Below are 26,862 nucleotides of genomic sequence, written 5' to 3'. Positions count from 1 at the left end.
GGATATCCGGGAATGGAATGGTTTGTTACTCTCTTCGAAAGAAGGAGCACCAACCGATTGGCCTCAACGCGAGTTGGCCACGACATCCTGTCATGAATTACTGATATCATATTCGTGGAGGCATTTGCAGGATGAAGGAGCAAATGGGATTATATTGATGTTTACGTTGGCAACTCAGGCTCAAATATAGAAGATTTAACTTTTCTTTCTTTTGCTTCAATATTTCACTTTATTTACGGAAAAGAGGTTTTTTGATTTCTGTGCAGTGCAAGGTGTCCTTTCTACTACCTCATGTGGTTGGCCGTATCCATGATTTACTCGAGTGGCTTAGCCTTGGTCAGCTTTTTGCTTAGGTATCCATGATTTACTCGAGTGGCTTAGCCTTGGTCAGCTTTTTGCTTAGGTATAATTTGCTGTATCATTTTTGTTGGTCTCTACATCAAGATGGTCATCCTTGCACAGGAACAGGATCTTCGTCTTGGATTACTTTTGCAACACTGGAGCCCTGTTCTATTTCTTAACAAAAAGGTCGTACCCCGAATATATCAGGACGAACTAGCCTTATGCCACACACAAAAAACCATCTCACAGTCAAGCAAAGAAAGAAATATGAGATGATGTAACATCTAATAAAATTGGTAGCAACACCATATTGATGCCAAAAAAAGGTTACATGATTGCCACGGATCTGCAAAAGGCAATACAATGGCTGTTACACACACTCAAATTCAGCTTGACTTAATTCATTCTAGTGAATGAAGGAGGACACAGCTTTATCGACTGTGGAAACAATATACAAATATACGACAACTATGACTTCCTAAATTCATCTGACTTATTAAGAAAAGAATCACGGGTATTTACATAGTTCCTTTGAAGAACATTTCCAACTTCCTAAATTCATCTGACCGACTTATTAAGAATGGAATCATGGGTATTTACATAGTTCCTTTCAAGAACAATTCCAATGACTCCAAAAGAGAAGAAACAAACCAAGAAAAGAACAGTCCAAGACTCAAAAAAGGACGAGCAAATGGAAAATCTGCACAGAAGAAGGCTACTTGGGGTTGATCACTACAAGATCATAATCCCGATAATTCACCTACTGAGAAATCTAGGCTTGACTTTGGACTGTAGAGTATCTCACGCAGCCTATCATTAAAGCTATCCTTTAATATTGTAATCTGGCCCTCCTTGAGTAATATTTCTTCATCAAGCGCTTCAATCTTTTTGTGTCCAACTCATAATTTTGTAACATATTCTTTTCACTGTATTCTCTCACTTGTTCCCACAATAGATCTCTTTCTTTTGATACCTGACTCAGTATTCCCCTCAACGCTGCAAGCTCTTTCTGGCAATTTTGTGAATCCATTTCAAGCTTGTTTACTGTTTCATTCTTTCTGCCAACCTGCCCATGATTTGTCGCTTAGAAATGAAGAAAGCATCCAGAAATGAAACAATGACATTTTTCTAGATGTAACATGAACACATAATTTGAGAAAGAAAGGAGTAAAGACAATGGTCACAGAAAAGGATTAAGACACAGCAATTTTACGCTTCATGTGATGCTAAAATGATGACCCATTTCCTTCTGCTACTGAAAACAAATGAGCATCCCTCCAAATAAATATGGACAAATTTAATAGTCAAGATGAAACATGTACCTCAAGTTCAAGATCCTTTACTTTGTGGGTTAGAAAGGACAAGGATTCCTGAGTTCTCTGATTCTCTGACTTCAGTATGTCATGAAGTCTCACTGATGAAGCAAGCTCTGATTGAAGATGTTCTAACTCGATCTCCTTTGACCACAACTTCTCTCTCAGTACTCTGGCCACTAGAACTTCCGCTTCTAGCTCAAAGCATCTATTTGTATTTACCTAAATAGCCAAGGAAAACAATATAACAAAGTTAAGGGGAAAAAGTCGCTCCCATCAACTTAAAAGCCCTTCTACGTAGTTGATGAAAGGAAGAATGAGCAATTGAGCTCATCTACTATCAATTTCCCTATGGACAAGCTATGTACAAAATACAGGAACTTCCCTCCCTGACTCGCTTGACATGGACATGGTTGGGATTCATATCTGGATAGGCCCTAAATTAGTAGCTTATATTCCATACAGTCCTGTAGAGCCACACATCATTTACATGGATGTTGACAACAGTCTACATGGTTTATGTGATAAAACAAAGAAAAAATAACAAAAAGATGCTTAACAGTGGGCAAAAAAATAAATCACGCTTTGAAAATTAACAGAAAGGCGTTCAACTTTTGAAATAAATTTTCAAATAACAGCCTACTAAAAGAAAACATTAATTCTTTATATTAAAATCATAAAAAAATGCATCTCGTAAAACCACTGTTCTTTGGTTGAAGAAAGATATTTTGTTCTCAACAGGGCATTTTTTGTCATTTTATGCCAAAATTTAATGTTTTCTTTCAATAGGCAGCTCTCTGAGAATTTCTCTCAAAAGTTGGGCATCTATTTGTAACTTTCAAAAGTTGGGCGAAGATCCATTATTTGTCCAAAGGTTAAGTGCCTTTTTATAACTTTTTTCTGAACCAAATTGTGTCAACACATTTACGTTGTTGAGCATGTTTACTTTGTTGCTACTCCATATAACACCAGTTATCCAGTTAGCATGATTATAATGCTGTGGTCCACAGAAGTTCCTTTATTTCAAGAGTTCTTATTCTATGCACATCTGGTCACTTCGTTGGATGGACTTTAGAGAAAGGACAGAAGTTATGAGCAGCACTAATTGATGTAGGCATGTCAAGCACATCCTCTTGATGCAAGCAAAATAAGCGGTGCTATTTATTATGCGTACAGTGAAAAATAGGAAATGACATCTTAATGGTGTGTGTGTGATTTCATCATCTGAGATACTTCTACTGAATATTTTCTATGTTCCATCCTTTTTTGCCATTCCCCTGTATGATCTAACCCATGCTAATCATTACACATTTGACCACACATTGCAACTCAAAAAATTCAGTTAGCAGCTCAAGTGAAACATATCCTGTTTTCCACCACCTAGGAGATGGACTACAAAGCCAAACCAAACAAAAAATTGAAAAAGGGAACTTTCTTTACCTGCAACCTCTGCAGCTTGAGCCCTCGTTTGGGTTCATTTTCATCAACATTTGACAATTGACTTTGACAATCTCCAGTTACAAGGTTGAACCTCTCATGCAAAAATCCAGATGTTATCTGCAGACTCCTTTTGAAACTCTCGATGTCTTGCTTCAATCTCTGGAGTTTCAGGCCAATTTCAAGGAAAGAATAGCTTGCTAATTGATTATTACCATCTCCTAAAGGTCTGTCTTGCTCCGAAGATGAATCTTTGTGTAGCTTTATTTTAAGATAATCCAATAATTCATCACACATCGAGCAGCTCTGATCAAGTAGAAACAGTCCTTGGTCCTGCAAGCTCTCAATCCGAGCATGAAGTTCTTGATCAAGCTTGACAGTTGCAGATCCACCACAATTTCCAGTATTTGTAATCTCCCCAGGAGACCTACGTTCTCCTTTCTAAGCATCTCTATTTCAACTCTTGAGGAGTCCAACTCCCTCCTTAGTGTTTGCTCTAGATCTGTCAGTCTTAGTTCTTCCATCCATAATTTGCACGCATAGTCATCTTCATCAAATGCTGCCTTCCCAATCTTAATGTTCAAATTAAGCCTTAACCCATTTATTGTCTTCTCTTGATCGTTGCAAGTCTTTTGTAGTCTAACCACCACCCTCTGTAGGTCCTTACTCTCAATTTCTTTTTCGTTATAGCTTCTTCCAATCAAGTCTCTTTCAGCTTCTGCTTCTTTGCATCGTTCCTCCTTCTCAGTTAGGGATTGCTGAAGAGTAGAAGCTTCCAGCATTGATTCTTCAAATTTCTTCTTTAACTCACCCAGATGCAGCTCTTTATTTTCTACCCTTGCATGGTTGTCTACTTCTTTTCTCCTCAAGGAAACAACTTCTCTCTCAAGAGAGACATTTTGCTCTGCCAAATCCCTTACACGCTCTCGAAGTCTCTTCTCTTCTTGCTTAAATTTTTCATGCTTAGACGACCAGTCGCATGATCTTCTGTCCAATTCCCTTTCCAAGCATGATCGAATTTCATTTTTCTCCTTCTCAATCTTGCTCACCAGTGCTTCATGCTCTAATTTTTCCATTGCAATTGCATTCTCAATATAGTCCCTCTCCACCATCTGCCTCTGCATTTGCTCAACTTCAGCAGCCAATTTTCTTTTTTCACTGTTAAGGACCTTTATCATGTGGATCAGTTCACCTGATCCCAGTGCTCCACTTTGAACATACTGCTCAAATTCATCTGAGACATGCGCAAGCCTCTCCTCGGCTGCCTTACACTCTTCCAGCAACTGTTCACCTCTATCATGGAAATTCTCCAATTTTGTTGCTTCAGTTTCCTCCTTCTGTCCTTGGTATACAGGATATGCTTGTTTAGGGCGAATGAGATCATTGGAAGGATAGGACATGTGATCAGAATTGGAGTTGTTCATGTTTGTTTGTGAAATTTGAGCATGATAAAATGACTGCTCATGTCCACAAAAATAAGGGTAAGGTCCTACAAGAGGGTGCTTCTTCAGGCAAGTATCTCCATCTTCATCCAATGTAGAGGATGTTTCAGCATCAACTTCCTGCAGCCTTCCATCAACATTCTGTACTAGGTCATGATTAGGGGAGCTGTTGGGAAGACTTCCCACTCTATCTTTGCTTGAAGACGGAAAACCAGCATCCCTAAATTCCCGAAAGGAGTGAGACCTGGAAACCTTTTTGTCATTACTTGATGAATCTAGGTCTGAAGAGACCTGGCATCTTGGTGGACGTCCCACATTCCTAAAAGGCCTATTCTCTACCAAGATACCATCTTCCCCAGCGCAAGAAGTATACTCAAAAGAATCTTGTTTGGGCCCGATATCCCTATCGTATTGATCCCCATCGATGTACAGGCTTGAGGCATGTGTAAAGCATGCAGATCTACGTCTTACAGACATAGGAGATGAATGAGGTGAGCTTCCAGCAGATCCAGGATAACTTCTTGATGATGGGTGTCCAGAAGCCCTTGCTTCCAGTCCCTGAGAAATGCGTTTCAATTTATTGGATGTCCTGATCTTCAATTGCCTCTCAGGGGCAACTTCACTGCAAAATGAACAAGTAATGAGTACAACATCACAAAGTGCACTACCACATGAGAATAACACTTGCCAGTTGGATCGATCATCATGGTGGTTTCTGCCAACAGGAGACTTGGTAGTATCTCTGGACCAGTTCGACTCGCCTGAATCAAAGCTGCTGAAGTATTGTTTCTCTTGCCTAGGTGCATTGTCTTTCAGGAACTGTGACCCTTTGACCTCACTTGTGTCATCGATAACTCCACCAACATGCTTGAGAGGCTCCTTATGCTCCTCATTTGTGGCTGTTGAAGAATCTTTTGAAGACCTAAAGAAGAAGAACTTCCTCATCTATGCTGCAGAAACCAAAAGGGACCATCAACTTCACCAATAAAGCAGTGATTGTTTTCAATCTGAAGCAGCAAAGCAAGAAGGTGTCTCAAAACTTTCTGACCAGCTAGTGGGGAAAGTTGGCTAATTCGAAAGTTTAAACTTTCAACCAACCAGGCTTACCGCTAAGGACCACTTACTCCTTTCTCAATTTGCACAGATTACACTCCCAACTCTATGATGTTCTTTTGGTATAGACAAAATGTAAAAGTTCAAAATAAGTGGCCTAGTTTGATGTCATACCAACAGCATTTTTAAAATCAAACAAAAGCCTCAAACAACTCCACAAGAATTAACCCTCCTCTTTACCGCAACTGCTCAATACCAGCACAAAATAGCTGGAGGTAATACAGCTTGATATTGGGTCCATGCAGCAGTGAAGGATTTGATCTCAGTACAGAAAGAACATGGAATGAGAAGTGAGGTGGGAAGCAGGGGTGGCACAAGATGGAAGGTTTGCATGAGCATTCAACTTGCATAAATGCACTTCTTCCTCACTAGGTCCAAAAAAAGGCATAGAAGGCCACTCTGTAAGTCTGTAATATATATTGCATATCAGTAGTTCAATCGAAAAAAAAAAACCCAGCAATCAATTGGCATAGCAGGCACTAACAGGAGTCTCTCTCCCACACCGTTATATGGTATTTTCTAATGAAAATATCAGATTTTAGAAGGATTAACCCTAAAACGTCATTCGACTTGTGCATTGACCATAAATCTGTTGGGTAGCAAAAAGAATAAAAAAACTGTTCAATGTCCAAACCAATCTTATCCATGTTCAAAAGTCCGCAGCACCAGCATGGCCACTAAATTTCTTTAGTAGCTAAAAAATTATATGGATAGCAGAATAGGAAATCAGTACATATTAAGTTTTAAAACAAGTTGGCTTTTTGAAACTGAAAGGCCAATATGCCTATTAAAATATAAGCAAGAGTTCAAGTATAAACATAAGCTTATATCTCTTGCATCTGCTCCAAGGATAATTTTTTTTTTCTCATGCGGTTTCCCAGTTAAGCTAATCTTTCCGCTTGAATATGTCGTGTTTATAGAAGATTGTTTACTCTCCATGTGCACGTGGTGGTTTTTACTTAAAGCTGCTTTTCAAGCACCATCACATAAAAGATTATGAAAAAATTAATACTTTATAACCATTGCAGATGGGAAAAAAAAGAAAAAATCCTTTCTGATATTTAAACAACGTACTTTGTTGAGAGCACCTATATCATCCAATCTTTAGAAGTTCAATAAATTCGCCAAATTCTACGATTTATCCAACAGTTACGGAGTTCCACAATCTCATCCAAGATCCAACATTCGCTAAATTCTAGCATGCTGCGGCCATGAGAAAAACAGCAAGCAAAACAAAAAATATGCCAACCAAAAAATATAATTATATGAAATGAAAAATTAGAAAAAGATAGACGCGTTAATCAGAAAAGGGAGAGAGAGAGGCAACTCGCTAGCTCCGACGAGATTTTCAGGTGCAACTGATTTGAATGTCTTATCAAATCTGGTAAAAAGAAAAGTCTAAAATGCATAGTTTTGAATGATTACTCACAGGGGGTGTAAATCCGATAACTAAGCCTCTCCCCTCCGATTTTTTTAAAAATAAGAAAAGGTAATATGCGAATTTATTATAATCGACTTAAGATCCCTAATTTGATGAACTACACCAGTATGGCGTCGCCCAAGAGCAAAACGCACTACTAGCGTGAGATTAAAAAGCGAGACACGGGCAAACCCATGAGGAGGATGCAGGCCTGTAGCACACGTTTCCCGTGCAGAATCCTTTCTACAGAGGGTCACTAACGACCGTATGACTTTTGCTTCTCCAGACACAGGCTTACAGGGCATTTCCCATGTATCACTTGAGATGGAAAAGAACAAAGGACCACTAGTTTCGTTTCCAGTGAATCCACTAGTTTCTCTAGCTCGTTTTGTAACATAAAGAGCCACAAGTGATACTCAGAGTCCTGATTCGTAACCTGATGGAGCAAACAAGTTGCGATTGGAGAAATAAACAAAAAAATGAATAAAAATGGACAAATTAGTCTCCAATTTGTTAGTACAATGGAAGTTGTCCAAGTTTGATGCTGAAAAACGACACGGTTACATAGTAGACGCCATCGAAAATGTCATGGGAATGTCTCTGCAAACCAGGGTTCTGTTGAAAACTACGATGAACGGATGAGCACGTTGGGAAGAAATCACACGGCAAAAGTAGTGTTAAGAGCAGCACAATAGAAGAGGTCAACAGCAGTGAAAGATCAAGGTTAAAGTACGTGGATAATAGAAACCTAGATCACAATTCACAGGAGAAGAATTTGATTATTCACAGGAGAAGAATTTGATTATGATTTATGGACTTCTTACTATATTCTTCTTCCATTTCTGGTGATTGAGGACCGCTGTTTCTGCGTGTGTCCTACTTTTTCCTCACGTTCTTCTTTCTCCTCTTCTCTTCCGACCTCGTTCCTGCTCAATGCTCCCTTTCTCACTCTTTCATTCTATTTCACTTATCTCTTTGTCTCTGGTTCTCTCCCTCGCACTCTCTTCATGCACCTCGCACTCTCTCCATGCAGCGGTGCTTCGAAATTTCGAAACAGAGCATGCGAGCTGGGTTTTGTGGGTTGGATCCGGATGAAATCAAACTAAACCTGGATCCAAATACTACATGGCTAAACTAGAATTTTCTTTTTTAATTAATTAATTAATTTTTTTCGGTGAAACGACACGGCCACTGGCTTTGGCTGTTGGCTAATCTTGCAATGGAAACAAAGGGAGAAGAAATATTAACAAAAGAAGAAGCAGATCTGCGCGGAGCGGGAATGCCAATTTTTTCTCTTGAAGAATCAACCAAACCGGAGGCACCCATCTTTGAGATGGACGGTCATACTTCTTCCTCTTAGGAAATACTGTATATATATATATATATATATATATATATATATATAATTTTTAAACGGTTTTATTTAGTTTATATAAATTTTTTAAAAAGGTATATGTCGGCTTCTGTTAATACTTTGAATTTATAGTTCAGTTCTTCTAATAAAAAGTTTATAGCTCCGCCTCTACTGCGGACCGTGTGGCGACGTCGGTCTATGCATTCTCGCCTCCCGAATTTGAAAAGGAAACAAAGATAGAAGAAAAAAAGGAAGATGATCGATATTGGACAAGCGTCTACTTTGTGGATAACCATGGCTTTCATAGATCAACAGCAGCGACAGAAAACTCTGGAGTGGAGAGTCCAGATCACTGTTTTGTTAGCGATTACAGTGGGTGCTCCTCAAGCTTTTCGCTTTGAGTTTGTTTCAAGGATTCTTGTCCGTCTCGGTTTTTATTGCTGCCCCGCCAACAATCGCGTATCAGTTGATAAGTATCGGCTTTGCAAGGAGCTATTTTTTCCTTTAATTTTCTTATTAAAAATAATTAGGAAATGTTTTGAAATATTTATTTAATATAATATAAATAGTTAATATGTTGCAATTAATAGCAGCCAGAACCATTTCGGTTTGTGATTGATACGATGCGTATCGTTTTGGTAGAAGCTGATGAACATGGTTGAGCTGGTCCGTGAGGCATAGGCCTACCAAGTGACCTCGTCCACAAGCTAAAGCAATGCTTTTCCACAATTTCTATTTGATTAAAGAAAAAACAAATACCTACCTCTAGATTTGGCAATAAATAGGGAGGCACCTTGATTTCACAAGTTACCCTTATAAATGCACCCAATGTTTTTGAACTCTTAATAAAACAGTAATCTGGTTGCCTAAACTTAACTTATCCCAAACTTTTTTAAGTTAGTTAATAGTAGAAAATGATTAAAGTCTCCCTAAATAAACAAATTTTATATTTATTTAATAGCAATTTGCCTTTTTGACTGCGTCCAATAATATATTAATACACGTTTAATTATATGCGAGTCAAATTTTCATTAATATCTGAACTATTTTGTATTAGTCCTAGGTAGCCATCATGTTAATTTAGATGGTAAATGGTAACTTTTTTTTTTCTTTTAAAAGAAATTGAATATTATGTTTAATAATTTACAAAATCTTGTCAGCCAAGCCAAGCGTCAGGAAACTTTGGTGTTTTTTTCATCGTTCAACTCATTCGTTTTACTTTTCAGAAATTTTCAAGTACGGGATTTGGTAGTTTTGAATCTTTTCCACTGTCCTGGTTGATTAATAAGTTGTATTCGTAAATGTTGAGAGGGGCCTGCTTTGGTTTACACGAAAGTTGATGCCCACGTGAAATAAACCGTTGATTGTTTCCGAAACAATTGTATTTTGTGCCTTGACTTGGTCCTTTGTCTCCGTTTTTAGGCAGAAATTATGGACGTGAATGAACTGGATGTATCCGGCTGTACATTTTACATCAAATCTACTTTAGCAGTAACTATGACGACAATTAGCGTCTTGTATTGGCAAATAAGATAAATAGAATGATCTTATAAGAGATGTACACATTATACAATCAAACGTCTGTATCAACTTTTTTTTTTTTTTTTCACGGAAACAATCAATGTGGGTACAAATATGTGTATTTACTTGGGTCTGTGTTTGATCGGATCACCATGAGTCGAGAATTAGGTTATGCTTTCGATTAGCAGCTGGATGGGTCCATATGCCGCTGCAGTTTGGAGATGGTTGCACCACACAGGCTGACTTAGGCTAGGGTGAGCTCAGTCTTTCTGGTCAAGGAGTTGGAGTTAGGAACTTTTAGCGCAAAATAGCCCTTGGTTTTTGAATTAGCTCATTCAAATTGAAAGATACGTGTGGGAGCCCTCCAATATTGTCTTGCTAGAATTTCTTACTTGAATATTATTGAAAATGGCAGGAAGACGAAAATGAAGATAGTGGGTCCGTAGTTTAAAAAATATTATTATCTGATTTAAAAAAATAGAAAAATAACTTGAACACTTAGAAACGAAGATGAAGACGGTGGGTGCTTAGTTTAAAGAGTGTTATTATCGGAACTAGAAAATAGAAAAATAACTTGATCATTTTGAAGAACGTTGAGAGCTAAGGGAGAAAACCGATGACGTCATAAATCGGACCAATATACTGACGACATTGGTAATCCCCATCATCTTTAAAGAGAAAAGAAGGGGACTCATCAATTAGCATATTAAAAAAAATTATGATACTAAAATAGGGAACCGTAACTTTTATATTTGCCTGGTTAGAGCCGAAAGTAGGAGCAATTTGTGAAGTCAGTCTCGCCCTTTTCCGCCCCTTCACCATTTAGCCAGACCAGAAGAGAGATACATGGTTCAACATCTCACGGGTTTAACTTGAAGGAGATGTGAGTTCGTTCAGCAGCTGAAATATGATAATACGAATCGAAAAAAACGTGATAGCTTCTCCCCATCCCCAAATCGAAGGCAAAACAAAAGCAAATATTCGCTTCCCGCTCTCCATGCTTCCCCTAAATCTATATTATTGATGTAATACTTTGCCTGCGCTCCCAACTTCACGTATCCCACTTTCATTTTACAGAGAGCCATGGTGTATTGCTACCAAAGCACCACCCACCAGAAGAAGAAGAAGAAGAAGAAGAAGAAGAAGAAGAAGAATTTCCCCCATAAAAGAGGTTTAACCAGCATTATCTTGGACACAAGTGCGCATCTGAGAATCGGAGGAGATGAGCAAAGAGAAAAACTGAGGCAAGTTTCGATCCTCGATTTCAAGGAACCAGTTTTTGCCAAAACCATTGGTAATGTGACTCGGATCCAATGCAAGTACTAACTGTTGCATTAACCGGTGAAGAACCATATTTACAATAACGAATTTGAAGCTAAACCCAAATCTAAAGAGGCAGTAGAAAGGGGAAAATCTCAAAATTCTTTGCATGCAACAAAAATTATACACTTTCAGGAAAAATGTTTCGCCATTTGTTTTCCTTCAAGACCAAACCATGTCATGTCGACCGTGACCTTCAACTCCGAGGGATCTCCCACGGCGTCGTCTTCGTCGGCAGCGCGAACAACCTGCGGCGACATCGTCACGGGCTTCCGGACGGCGATCCACGAGAAGGGGGTAATCTGCTTCCCCTTAAGCGAGAAGGCGGAGAGGGAGGAAGCCGGTAAAGAGGCGCCGTCGAGGAGGAGATCGGGCCTCTCGCGCTTGAATATCTCGGACAGCAGAACGACCAAGGATGCCATTGTATGCGCAGAAACCTGGCTTTTCAAAGGTGGGAGGTTTTTGGGAGATGGGATGATTCGTGTTAATGCAGATGGCGGAGCCCAAAGGATTAATTCCGCTTCTTCCTCGGCTCTGGAAAGGGGTTTTGGTTTTGGCGGGGTCTCGAATGGGTTTCTGGGTGCGCTTTGCTTTTTTCCCACCGGTTCTTCCCGCTCCTTGCTTCTTCACCCTTAGATTCAAAATCCCTATGCGACTAATTGTCCCAATTCCGATTCTTTTAGAATACGAACCAAAACCAGCTAAGAAACAAACAGGTCGGTATATGCAATAAGCAAGTATGGAGTCAATGTTAAGCAAACGCATTTCAATTGATACAAGATCATTGTTTACTAAACATGAAAATGGGCCAGAGTTGTTTGGATCCAAATCACGCAGCTGAAAGCCTAATGAAACTCGTTTAAGTTCTTCTTCATGAGAAAATAACATAAGCTTCTGAAACCAATCATATGTTGAACTGCAGAAAGCTTCTCTGTTCCTCCTTCCTCCTCAAGAATTCAGGTATGAACTGCAGAAAGATTCATTATGGTCCCGGGAACAAAGATCCAACTCGTATTTGTGTGGACGATGGAGGTCAGGGCCATTAAGTTAAGTGGACTTAAATCGGGTCACCTGGTGGCAGTCGGAAAAATTAAATCTCAAGAGTCAAGAGATTAAAGGCTCACCACCTGTGCTATCGGTGCATAAATGGCAGGCGCCTCTCGGTATCACCATTAATTCCATCTTCCTGCAACCCATTCAGTACATCTGGGTTACGGTCAGATGACTCAGTTGATAACCGCTGATTTGGATCAGGAGGATTACATGTAAAATATTGGACCTCCTGCTAGTTCAATCCGAATTTAGTTTCTCAAGTCGTTTATGAATCCAAATACCACTACATAGATTAATCCAATTAGTTGAGCACAGCAAAAGCTGGATCCAACTTGAATAAGAACCTTCTGCATACCTGGCTAGCTCCTCAACAAGTTAAATATGATCCAAACCTCAGTTTTAAAGCTTCTCCGTCGAACACAAGTTTTAGAGTTTGGTTGTTCTTGCCGAAACCAAGGATGGTACTTCCATACTACAGTGCCATATATTTTTTGGAGATGCTGAGTCTTGATTTTTCAGCAGACTTCTTCTTTCCTTTGCCTCCACTAATAACTTAATTTCATAAAAGGAAGATCTCCCCAGAAAGTGGGTGCAAAAGATTGGTAAATCATGGAATGCAAATACGAGGGAATGCTTGAACGGTGGAATTTTTTGTCTGTGCAGATGAATATCTATTGTATCGAGGACAGCATTCAAACAACCCACATTTGTTAATAACACATATATGTTTTTCCATTTTGCAGCTTCGCACTTCTTCGGGACAACCAGTTTGAAGTCTGAAAATTATATTTTCAAATGTTGTTTGGACCTTTTTTTAGATAGGAAGATGAAAGAAAAAAATCTGATTTCTTCTTGTAATTACCGATCTTGGCTATCGGTAGAGAAAATTCATTGTGATTTGAAAAAGAAGCATCTCTTATTCATGGGATTGCTAATTGAGTTAGATTAGGCATTGGTTTTTACTTGATTTTGGCAAAACAAGTTTAGGAAATGATAGGGATGTCCGCAAATTTTAGAAACACATCTTTTGAACAAATAATGGCTTAAAATAAGCTCATTACTTTTGATTTTGCCGCTTGTAAGTGTAAGGTAGACTATATTCATTGTTCCAAGTAAATCCGATCCTTAATAGGCGGTAATAAATATGTTTGATATTGTATTCGCAAATGAACGTCATCCATTCATCCCTCTTCTCCCTCTCAGGAATTGCATTCCCAAGAACAGGAAAGTGAAAGGAAGTTGAACGACACCACACATCTTATTTAAGAATTTCTCACCGTGGGTGTTCTTGAACTCATGCAAGGAAAGTGAAATGAAAATTTGTTAGCATGCTCACCTTGCTCGAGCAAAGAGGACTGAGTCAATGCTTGGAGAGGAATGGCTGGTTGCACTCGGTTTGGGAGTTGCAAGGCCCTATGGTTTGGAGCAGCTGGTCTGCTTGTGGGAGCAGTAGAAGGCTATTTACTAGGAGAGGCTGGGGACTTGCCGATTGGAAGCAGGAGGGCTGCTGTTTACGACAGCAAGAGCTGAAGATTAGGGGCAGCTGGAACCTCATATTTCATTACATATTCTAAAATCATCAAGTTATGACTTGGCATTTTGGGACAAGCATCAGGAACATGCTAACAGAAAATCTAAATGCAATACACAACATCTTGAGATTGTAAAGGGTATCATTCCAGAATAGCATAAAATGAACAAAGATCCATATTGATAATAAATTACTAGACAAGTATGAAAGGCCAAGGCAAACATATGCAATAAAATGCAGATGGAGAATCAATACCAAAAAGCATTATATGCATGCCTCTTGCCCACAAATCGTGGATTCACTGAGTGGATTTAAATGTGTTCATTCATTGTCAAGTGTGATACAATAGTTTGGACCATTTTAACATGGGCACGACTACATATTGTGGTTCTCTAGTTCACACCCACCAATTAGGTTCTTAAAGCCTTCTTTTCAATGCTTTTTGATAGTCTTTTCCATTTTACCCACCCAAAGTTTTAATATTAGGCTTATATTTACACAGCTTAAAATTTAGTTAAGTCTTAATATCAGATTTCAATCATAATAGTCTTGTCTTATCTAATTAAAATTATACACATGGTCAAATATACTAAATGACAAAATCACTACTCAATTGATCCTACTTGTTTCATACTTTCTATTCAATTATCACATAATTTTCACAAAAAAATTACAAATGTCATATCAAGCTTACTGCTCAATACACTCAGTAGAAAGTAATAATAGATCATCATACAGATCTGAAGAAATCTCATTGCATTTTAATGTTAAAAGTCCATGCAAACTGACGGTGTTCAACGGTCTTGCCTTCCTGCCACAAGATTAACGTCAAGAATAGCTTGTTGTTGTGATGTCCCATGACCAAGCATCCCGTGGCCCCCATTCACATCAATCGAAACTAATGATAGAGAGCACTCTGACAACAAACCTAATAAACAGTTCATGTAATATAGCGTGGTATCAGGACATTGGTGTTATACATCTCACCATTACATTATCCGCTCTCCCTTTACCATCCACTTATGCAACCATGCAAATCTAGAGGAACTGTATATGGCTTATTCACGAATCTCTATATAGGATGAACAGGACCGTCATGTTTCCTGTAGTTCCTAGATGGGAGCTATAATATGAAACTGTAAGATTAATTGAATAATCTTAAGAGCTTATGCTGCATATTCAGAAAGTTTTGACTTGTCATCATTCTTCAGTAATCAGATCTACTTCTATGTAAGATATCTTTCTCTGATAAGATATCATGCCAATGGAATATGTTGACGTGATTAAAATTCCAACAATTTTTTTAATTTCTTTTAGAAATAAACGTTGAGCTTCCAAGCTTTCTTTAGGTTCTTTTCTTCGGATTTGGATTCTAGAATTTACAGTAAACATATGAAGATCAATGATAAGATCATGGAGTGTGTGAAATATGTGATTCACAGATTCCCATAATTTAGTTGCTTATTCCATATTTTTCTAAGCTCAAATATGTACACATATTTTTCCTTCTAGTTCTTTAGAAAAACCTCATATAGATAAACAATACATCTACTTTTTTGTTCCCTTAACACTGCAGGTGCTGTGTTGGACGGTGAAGGTGAAGGTGTGAGATTCGTCCAAAGCTATCACTGCAGAAAATGAGAGGAGAGCAATAGAACGGAGCTGAAAGAAAACCACGTCTCAGCTACCCTAGAGGTCGTTCATTCAATTAATAAAATAGGGTTTTTACCCTAAGGCTTAGTCTTTAAAAGAACACCCTTAAGTAAAACATTGTTTACATCATACAACATAACTTGTTAGAACTAGATCTATAAGGGATCCAGATCCAATAACTTACAGACCATCACGTCTTAACGTTTCACCTCAAGTTGTGCATGGTCTTCAACCATGGACTTGTCCATAAGAAAACAAAACCTGTTCTTTGAGAGACCTTTAGTAAGCAAATCAACATTTGAGCAGATTAAACGAGGCTCTATCTCTTTATCTTTGATATTTTGCCTAACAAAATGTTGGTCAATCTCAAAATGTTTGATTTTGCTATGTTGTATAGGATTAAGAGAAATTTGAATAGCACTTGATTATCAAACAGCAATGAATAACTTTCCACTAGCTCATGCCATTCTAACAATAAATGTCTAATCCAAATCACTTCTGCAGTAGCATCAGCCATGGCCGTGTACTCTACCTCCGCACTTGATCTAACAACTGCCTTTTGTTTCTTACTACTCCACGATACAAGATTAGGTGCAAGGAAAACACAATAACCTGTTATTGATCTCTGATCATCTGGATCTCCAGCCCAATCTGGATCAGTGTAAACTAATAAATCATGACAAGACTGCACAGAAGTTTTTCGAGAATTAATAGGCCATCACCAATTCCACCCTTCAAATATTTAAGTATTCTTTTAATTGTCTCCATATGATATATCTTTGGGGCATGCATAAATTGAGAGACTTGATTTACCACATAAGTGATATCCGAACAGATAAATAACAAGTATTGAAGCATTCCAACAATGCTACAATATTTTGTGGTGTCATGATAATCATCTCCATCTTGTTGACTTAAATTTGTGATTGAAAATATTGGAAGTAGCAAGAGGTTTGTAATTTTGCATTTTAGTCTTCTTTAAGAGGTCCAAGGTATCCTTGTGTTGTATTAGGCATAGAGCACCATCTTGCGCATCCACCTCAACTCCAAGGAAATATTGAAGATTGCCAAGATCTTTCATCTTGAATCGCTTACCTAGGACATCCTTAGTTTTTTGAATATGTGAAAAACTACTGCCTATGATAATAATATAGTCAAAATATATCAATAGGAATGTAGTGATACATTGAGTCTGAAATATAAAGAGAGAATGGTCAAAATGAGAACAATGAAATCCATGACTTTGACTCTCTAATGAGAAGCTTTCAAACCAAGAATGAGAGGCTTGTTTCAAACCATATATATCTCTTTGTAGTCGATATACATACTTTTTAGGATCTCCTTTGTGATATCATAAGGGATGCTCCATATATATTTATTTCTTTTGAATTTTCATGAAGGAAAGAATTCTTGACATCCAATTGGGTTATTTGCCACCCATGATGAATCACCAAGGCCAAAATAATATGAATCATACCCATTTTTATAACTAGGCTGAAAGTTTAGCATAATATTGTCCAAGCGCTTGCGAAAATCTTTTAGCTATAAGATGTGCTTTATAACGCTCTGTACACCCATCTAGCTCGTATTTAATCTTGTAAACCCACCAAGTACCTGCAACATTTTTATCAATGGACATGGAACAATGGTCCATGTTCGATACTGATGCATTGCTTCCATTTCTTCATTCATCGCTGAATCCATTTATCAGAAGTGGCAGCTTGAAAAAATGATGTTGGCTCAACCTCATCCATAATTTGAGTTAAAAACAATTGAAAGTCCATACTGAAATTCTTATAACTAACCCATCGATGAATGTGATGACAAACTCTCTCTGATCTTCTAACAGGTAAAGTAGATAATGTTGAAGGATGTTCACCTGTAGAGGGACCCACTATTAGGTCATCATTGACCATAGGAAAAATTTTCCTATCACCTCTAACATAAATCTGTTCAGAAAACATGTCAATGTTGGCAGCTGAATCATCTACAATATGATTTTGCCCTGTCATAGGTACACTTGGATTTGAAATGAATGGACATGTACCTTAACTATCAACACTGGAAAAATTTCTTACATTCAGTCAAGAATTATAGTGAGTCATGCGATAATCATGTAATATAGAAATATCATCTCCATCATCAAAATTATGTTCATCAAATATCACATTTCTTGAAATTTTGATTCACTTGCTTACAGGATCATAACATCTATATCCCTTGTGAACGTCTGCATACCCCACAAATCTACACTTGATTGCTTTGGACTGAAATTTATTTCTCTCTAAAGAAGCAACATGAACATAACAAATACAATCAAAAGCATGTAAAGTAACATAATCTGGATCCATATGAAATAAAACAAAATATGAAGACTTATGATCCAAAATAGACAAAGGCAGACAGTTATAATATGGACTGCAGTGTGAAAAGATTGTGTCCTTAATCCCATGGGAAGCCCACTGGCATGCATCATAGTAATAGTACTTTCAACAATATGTTGATATTTTAGTTTTGCAATGCTATTTTGCTGAGGTGTGTGAGGGCAGGATACTCTTCGATTAATTCCACTATCTTGGAGGTAATGAACAAAGTCACAAGAGGAATATTCCTCCCCTCCACCATCACATTGAAAATTAAAAAGATTGTGAGGGAATTGATTTTTAACAAGAGCATGAAAGCCACGAAAACATGAAAAGACCTCACATCTATTTATTAAGAATAAATCCATGTGAAGCATGAAAATGGATCAATGAAAATTACATAATATATGCCTCTTGAGTTATAATTTTCAGGAGTCGGGCCCCACACATATGAACAAACTATTTCAAAATGTCTTGAAGCCCTTTCATTTATTGAATTGAAATGAAGAACATGACTCTTATACATTTGACAACTTGAACACATTTTCTCACTTGTAAGAAATTCCAAACTAGACTCATTATGAAATGAGTGGACACAAGTTTTTCAATAAAGACTCAACTACAATGACCAAGACAAGAATCCCATAATGGTTTATTACATTTATCCATGTTGAAAAGACTATGATCATTAGGTGACAAAGATGAGGAACTGAGCTTCAAGTCTCGATGGATGGAGGTAGGATCTTCTTTAAGGATGTACATGTTCCCTTGACGCTCGCCTCTAGCATACGTAATCTTTGTTAGAAGATTTTTGACAAAAACAGAAAGAGTGAATTCAACAGAAGAATTGGAATGATCAAGAAGTTTAGAAACAGAAATAATGTTTTTCTTGATATTAGGAACATGAAGGAAATGAGAAAGCTTGAGGCTTGAATCAAGCATGGAAATGGAAACATTTCCAACATGAGTGATGGGATGACAAGTTCCATTTCTTGTAATTACATTACCTTCATCAAAATAAGAAACTAAACTGGAGAAGTTACCGGCATTACCTGTAACATGAGATGCTGCTCTTGAGTCAATGTACCATACTCCTTGTTCATCATGTTTTAGGTCCAATCCTGATAAGATCACCAAAAGAAAATCTTTCACATCAAACTCCAAGGTTAGAAGAATAATGGGCAGCCTTGTCCTTGTCCTTTGTTCCTAACGAATTGTCCCCTTTATTAAACTTGCCTTTATTTTGGGATTATTCCAACAATTAGCTTTGATATGACCCCATTTGTTGCAATAAAAATAGGCAGGAACATTTTTAGATCCAAGAGAAACATTGGGGTAGGCAACAGCCCATGTCCTCCAAAAGAACCCCCACCACGACCACATCCACCACCCGCCCCCGCACCCCCAACCACCCCCCGGGTCTCTTGAGAGAAACCTTTCAAGGTCATCTCATATTGTAGAAGTTTAGCCTGCAAATCATCAAAGGTGGGAAGCTCTGATAAACACTACAATGAAGCAGTCAACACCTGATATTTTGGCCCCAATCCATCTAATGTTCTACATACTTTATCCTCTTCAGACAACTCATAACTCACAGCAGCCAGCTGATCAGAAATGGAAGCAACACGATTCAAATATTCCATGTATTTAGAATTCTCACTGGAGATAAGAAATTTTAGCCTCTGAAATCTGTGAATAAGTCTTCATACTTTTATCCCACAACTCCTTGGCAGAACACTCATCAAGAATATGCACCAGTGCCTCCCGCGAAATAATGCAGGTGATAAAAGCCACGGCTGCTTGATCATGCTTCACTAAGATTTCAAATTTAGGGTCTGGAACCAATTATCTATGAATAGCTCCGTTCCCATCCTTGATTTCCTGCGTGATATATTCTGGAGGGACTGGAATTGAATCATCTAGGTATCCAGAGAGTCCTTGATTCTTAATGAATGGGAGGATTTGATGCTTCCAAGCGAGAAATTAGTATCTATGAGTTTTCCAGAAATAGCTGACCAAGGAAGGTGGAAGGCACGACAAACTGAGTATGTGGATCCATAAAGAAATATATAAGAAAGAGGGGGCAAGTCTGACTTAAAGCATGAATGTCCAAAATTTGTTCCACGCCCACTTGCTGACTTAAAGTTCAGTATAGATACCACCAGCAGTCAAGAAAGTAAGAAAAATGAAATGTGCTAACCAAGGAAGACTGCCCAAAATCTGTTTGAAATCTGCTGACCAAGGAAGAGTGCCCAAAATCTATTCCACATCCACTGCCCTTTTTTCTGCAATATTAGGAAGTTAGAGTATGTGCTTTTAAAGATTATCTTATTTTATCTGGTCTGATATTATAATTTTTGTTACCACCAGCCCTAATCTCTTTTAACTTTGAGATTAGGATAAAGTTAATAAAAAGCTTTTACGCTCTGTCTCTCTGGTCGTAACAATCTCAGGACATAAGCTGCACATGCGCAAATAAGTGTTTATCATCCTCCTGCTTCTCTCAATAATGAACTAGAGCTTCAAACACCACAAACAAAAGGAGAAAAATGACCACTTGGAGAGCCTTGAATTAGAAGTGAACCATGGAATCCTATGAAACATGGGTCCGTCTGGTGGACTGGCATGTCCGCGTCGAATTGCTTCAACACGGGTTTGGGTGCGAACACGCTGTTAACATGGTACGGACGCGGTTTTTTCAAATTTCACAATATTTCTAATGGATTAAAATGGATATTTTCTTGCCCGAAATAAAGTCAAAATAAACATAATACTCCAAAATTATATGATGGTGCCTAATGGGAATCATCTGGGCCAATTAGATTATATAAACTATTTAACAAGGGTCTAAGTGCTGGTGCATAACAGGAATCAACTGCGCCATCGATTCAAAGCAGATCAGGTGGAGATTAAGACAAAAATATAGAAGCCAAGTTTTTTTGAAGAGACCAAAATACCTCAAAATGAAGAAGAGAGAGAGGGGGGCAAATATATTCTCGTAGACAAGAAAATATGCCTTCATTGAAGGGTATTTTGGTCTCTTAAACAACAGTTTGACTTTCATATTTTCAACTTAATCTCCAACATTTGACTTATTTGCAATGGTGATAGCACATATGATATGAGTCCCATTAAGTCTGGAAATATGAGGGTGGGGTGGCTACCTAATTTCTTTTATATATATATATATATATATCATAGTCACAAATAACATTAACTAATTTTAAACGTTAAGGGAGGAGCCGCCTTGTGTTCTTCTTCTTTCTATTGGCTGGAAAGGAATATCATTTGAATGACAGCTTCAACTAGGCTCCACTTTGGAGAGAGTTTTTGGTCTTAATCAAGATAGGTCAGGGGTTTTTTCTCGAGTATAATATGGCAAGCTTGAAAAAAATAGAAGAAAAAGGAAAAATAAGGTAAATTTATAAAAAAAACTAAAAATGGAGGGAAAATAAAATAAGTGAGAAACAAATAACACAAACGTCAAAAGGTAAATAGATTTGCAACAACTAAAAAATAGAAAATAAAAAAAAAAACTATTTGGCATTAAAAAAATGAAAAAATTAAAAAGTGAAAAAATATGTTTTTTTTTCGTTTTTAACGTTTTTTCACAAAAATATGTTTTTTTAGTTTTAAATGGCCATTTAATTTATCACGTTTTTTCACGCTTTTTTTTTTAAAATGCGTTTTCTGTGACTATGATATCAATGTCACAAACATCATTCTCGGGTTTATATAAGCAAGATTTTTCTTGGGTTTTATGGCAAAGTTGTTTTTTTCAGAGAAAAATTGGGAAAATTTGGAAAATTTTAAAAATAAAAAAATTTGGTATAAATGAAATAAATGAGAAATTAATAGGAAAACATGAATGAAGCTATGTAAAATAAAAGTGATAAAAGGAAGGTTTCAATGATAATAAAAATGATGAAAATAATTTAGTTTAAGTTTATATTTAAATCCATGATAATATCAATGCTAAAAAATAGAAAAAAATAAAAAATTGTGAAAAAATCATGAAAAACAGGATAATAATGCGATAATTTTTTTCCCATTTTTTTTGTTTTTCTTATTTTTGACATTAATATCACGATATTTTTGAAAATATCGCGATATCTGTGGCTCATTGGTTTGAACTGACTGACTGAAATGAGGAAATCCACAGACCTGTTTGTACACTAATGTGATGAAATTTGAATAAGGTTACAAGAGAGATGCAGCTGACAAGTCCAAATCTAAAAGCATTGATCTGCCTATGACATTTCAGTTGCAGTTTGGGTCATAGCCCTATATTCAGGCTGAACTCTAGGTTGGGCAACTACATTTTACTTCTTGCTCCTCCAAGATATAAGATTACCTTTAACAAATGCACAAAATATTGTAGTTGACTTCCTATCATCCATAGATCCTGCATCATCGGCATTATAAAGGCTACTATGTCAATACATTCTCCCTTTTTAAACCATAACCCCTTTCCCGAAACTGATTTTAAGTATCTCACTACCATTAATGCAACCTCCCAATGAACCTTTCGAGGTTTTTCAATGTGCCTGCAAACTTGTAGAGTTGAAGAAGAAAACATGAAAAATACAAAGTGAATGTAGTTATTCTTATCGTAGAATAGCTTGGCCAGCCTGAATTCTTAAGTGAAATCACAAGATTGAATTTTTTGAGCTGACCAACTCACAGGTATGAGGTACTTACGATATTAATGTTATAAACAAATTAAAACAAGAAAGCGCACACTCAAAACAGATATTGACACAGGTATGAGGTACTTACGATATTAATGTTATAAACAAATTAAAACAAGAAAGCGCACACTCAAAACAGATATTGACATAGATATTTATTTTCAAGTATGTGTTGATGTTTATTCTTCTATATATATATATATATATATATATATATATATATAGACATTAACAATAACAACAGATTAGTGGAAACAAATTACAGATACTATATAGCAGTGATACTTTTTTCACAAAGTCAAGAAGTAGAAAGATGGATGTCAATTATCAGCCTTAAATAGAAAAAGAAAAGGAGTTGTGTTAGTAGCAACGGAGTTAATTATTGCAATGGGAAGGGCTTGAGAATACATAGCAAAGAGCATCATTTCTTTATATATATATATATATATATATATATATATATATATATATATAAATGGGGGACAAATTTTTTTGATCTCGTCAGTGTGCACATAATGATATGATGAAGGAAGGCAGAATGTCAAGTACCAAGATGGGCCGATGTGTTCGGTGTGTCTCCTTCACCTTCATTTTCTTCCTTGGTTCTCTTTTGCCACACTCCTGCCAGTCTTAGACACCTACGGAAATATCTCCTCCATCAGAGGCTACACCTGCCCCAATCAATCTTACCAGCAACCATGCTATATCGTGGCCTTCTACTTTCTAGATAGTACACTGCAAGTCTTCACTATTATATGACACTAGTTAAAATCTCTACCTAAAGAGTTAGATGGACATGAAAATTTTTATTTGGGCTTTTGATGCAATATGTTTGTAAACTACAACTTTGAGTCCTTTCATTTTAAACATCATGGAACTTGAAAATTTTCAAATATATGGAAGAATAAGTCACTTTCATGGGCACATGATCAAATCATTTAATCTTATACTAAACATAATAAGAGCTAAAAATAACCTCACCTATTTCCGATCGTCATCAATCACAAGAAAACCAATAACCCTATTCTCCACAAGAATTTCAAATGTTGTTGACCGTCGACAACAACATAAATTAGATTAAAGAATAGCAATTAGTTTAAATTCAAGAATACATTCATATGTGAACTCTGACCTTCATCTATAGTGGTGGGAGGTTTAACTACATGAAGATTCTCTCACTTAGTAACTTGCCAACAGTGTAAACCCCTTTTTTTGGCTGTAAATCAGTTCACGAAAAACAGAGAAATTAGAATGCTAAATCAGTAAGACAACCTCATTTGGAAGGTATTAACATAACCAACAACCCAACACTTGATATGCCCAAATAAACTACATGAGGCATAGAAGTGCTTCAAAAAAAATTTATTTATTATTAATGAGAGAGAAAGGAATTTGCCCGTCGGTACAAGGATTGACTATTCCCAGTGCTTTTACTAGAGGTAACCAATCCAATGCTTTGCTTATTCTTAATGCATTTTATTTTTACTTAAACATCTTTGCATTCTAAATGCAGTGTAGTGTTTGAGAAAATATTGAAGAATTGATGTTTTAATTTTTTTAGAAAGTCATGAAGAATCATTTGAGAGCATGGAATACTTTAATTTGGGAAATCTTTACAAATATCTTTTAAAAACATTGAATATCACTTTTGAAATCGTTAGTATTCTCTTAAAAGTTTAATGTTGCTCTAATTCAATTACTACCTAACTAGACCTCCATGTCATCTTGTTTAACTTCTTTTAGGGAGGTGCTTATGATCATTCGTGATTTTTATAAGTGAATGTGAATGCATGCATGTATTGACCCTTCATGATTAGAAACAAATCACTAATTCCTACCATAAAAAGCATTCCTACCATCACATATATCTAAATTTTTCAATTTTTATTTATATAATTGTAATAAACATTTTTATGAAAAGAGAAATTTTTTAAAATGAAATGAGATTGTAGACCATCAAACATGATTTCAATATTGGGTCATCACTTGAGTTTCAAACTTGACGAAGTCGACAAATGAGAAATTGAAACCTTAGATCTTGAGAGAAAAATATAAAAAAAAATAGAAAAAATAAAAGAATTTTAATCTGAGAGAAAAAAATAAAGAGATTTTGAAAATCGCAAAATAACATTGTTTTTTTTAAATAGAGAGAGAGATACATATGCCCATACTTACTTAGATCTGTATATTTATATAAAAGTTCATGAAAAAAGTATTAGCTCGAATAGAGAGAGAGAAGAAGATTTTAGAAAGAGAGAGATTTGAATAGAGAAGGACAAATAGAGATAGTCATATGCACGTATACGTATATAACATGTATATATGTATATGCTTTCATGAGATTTAAAATCAAGAAATAACTTGAAAATATCCGATTTCGATTTTTGTATGTGGGCCGGAAAGGAACTTGGGCTTATGCAAGTGCCTAGGTTAAGTCTCCAAGACTCATTAAAGATAGTCTTGCGTTCAAAATTTTTTTTTTTGGAAAATATAGTTCCAAATATTTTTATACGTGAGAATAAAACCATGTTTATTACAAGAAAATCTATTTCTCCCTCAATTGTGTATGAAAGAAAATCAGACATACATGAGATGGAGAGCAACGTTAGAAAGCACTCATTGGGGTCCCTAGTCAGGTGATTAAGGGAGAAGGTAAACGTGAGAACCTCATGAAGATACATTTTAACATGTGCATATTCGTGAAGGGTCTTTCTTGACTTGGACAAATCCCGACCTCAAAATCAACATAATAATGAAGAAATTCCAACCCAAACACTTATTCTCACCGTTCATTTGCCCATTAATTAAAAAAAATTAATCTATCATGCATGAACACTATCTCAAACATAAATGATGGATAAAGCAATATAACATGCATATTTCAGAAATAAATGAAGAAATGGAATTTATTTTGCCTTGCTCATACTCCCAGTATACTAAAAAATAGATCTTGGCTCTGGATAGAAGATCTTTAAAGCTTTCTTGCACAACCATTGGGAGGTGGCAAGAGGAAACAAAAAATAAGTGAAATAGAAGGACTACATACCTTTAATATAAATAATTTAGAAACGAGTCTCCTTCTTTGGAAGATCCTAGGGTTTGCCTTGGGTGAAACTAGTAGATGGTTAAGGTATTCTTTAAGAGATCTCCTTATGCTCCTTTGAAGAGTTGAAACTTGAAGAAGCTTGCTCCCAAGTCCCAAGGTTGGAGAAGAAGAAGAAGCAGAAGAATAAGAGAGAAATGGAGAGAGAGAGAGAGAGAGGGAGAAAAACTCTAATATTTAAATGAGAAGGCACTAGAGGTTCCTCAAGGGTTAGCTCATGCGCAAGAGAGAAGATTGTGGGGATATTTATAGAGACTTTTGGATCCAAAACTCAAAATTTGAATAATTTAATAATATTTTTCATGCAAATTCTAAGTATTTTTGAATGATTTTAATTTTTTTTAAATAGGTTTTGACCAAGTGGGATTGGCCCTTGGCCCTGCAAATACCATTTTGGGGTGTGGATAGGGCTAATGTCCACTCAATAGGGCCAAAACCACCTCCCAGTGGGTGATTTTTAGCTAGAAAGAGGGCCTGCACAGTGTGCAGGCCCTAACACTACCGTGCGAGGGTGATGTCGCGCACATTCACACGCATGTCATGCACCAGCACCCAAATGAGAGTGGGGGGCGAAATACCCCCACCTAATTGTCCTGTTTGGACCAATAAGGAGCGGGTTTTGCCTCCCTGACCTCCAAGGGGTTCAATCATAGAAAAAACATAAAATCATGTTTTTTTTAAGTGTATTTAAAGGGAATAAAAATGTTTTTGGTTACAAATGGGGCCGACTCTGTTTTGAGTGATTCTGGGCTCATTTTAGGTCCAAATTGGGTTGGATTGGTGGTCGACACATTCTAGTGACTAATTTAAGTTCAAAAACACATTTTTTGTGTGAGAACGAGACATAAAACAAAGAGAAGGTTTGTGCATGCACATGTGGTGCTCATAGTATCAAATTTTGTTGATTTGGTCTCAGCTTTGAGTTTGAGTTTGAAATTCTTGATTTAGATCTAAACTTTGGTTTTGGATCTCGGTGTTGGATTTTGGATTTGAATCTTGCGTCTAAAGTTGGATTTTGAATTTGAATCTTGCCTTCGGACTCAAACGTGGGCCTAGAGAAACTTTCGTTTGAGTGAAAATTTGGTACAGTCTCTTTGAAAAATTTGGGCTGATAATAGATAGGCACCATGATAATGATGTGGTAATTTGTGAACAAGCTATAATACAATCCTCTTCAATAGACCGAAAGAATGGCTTTATAGTTTA

The 26,862-nt window shown here is 36.8% G+C and overlaps 1 pseudogene; it reads right to left on the bottom strand.

Moving 5' to 3' along the window:
• Positions 1-890: 890 nt before the first annotated feature.
• Positions 891-5,241, bottom strand: LOC116257125 (uncharacterized; annotated as a pseudogene).
• Between the last annotated feature and the right edge of the window lie 21,621 nt (positions 5,242-26,862).

This window comes from Nymphaea colorata, chromosome 7 (assembly GCF_008831285.2).
Source record: "Nymphaea colorata isolate Beijing-Zhang1983 chromosome 7, ASM883128v2, whole genome shotgun sequence".
Taxonomy (NCBI): domain Eukaryota; kingdom Viridiplantae; phylum Streptophyta; class Magnoliopsida; order Nymphaeales; family Nymphaeaceae; genus Nymphaea; species Nymphaea colorata.
The sequence above is the reverse complement of the archived record's forward strand: the minus strand, read 5'-3'. Positions and strand labels throughout refer to the sequence as shown.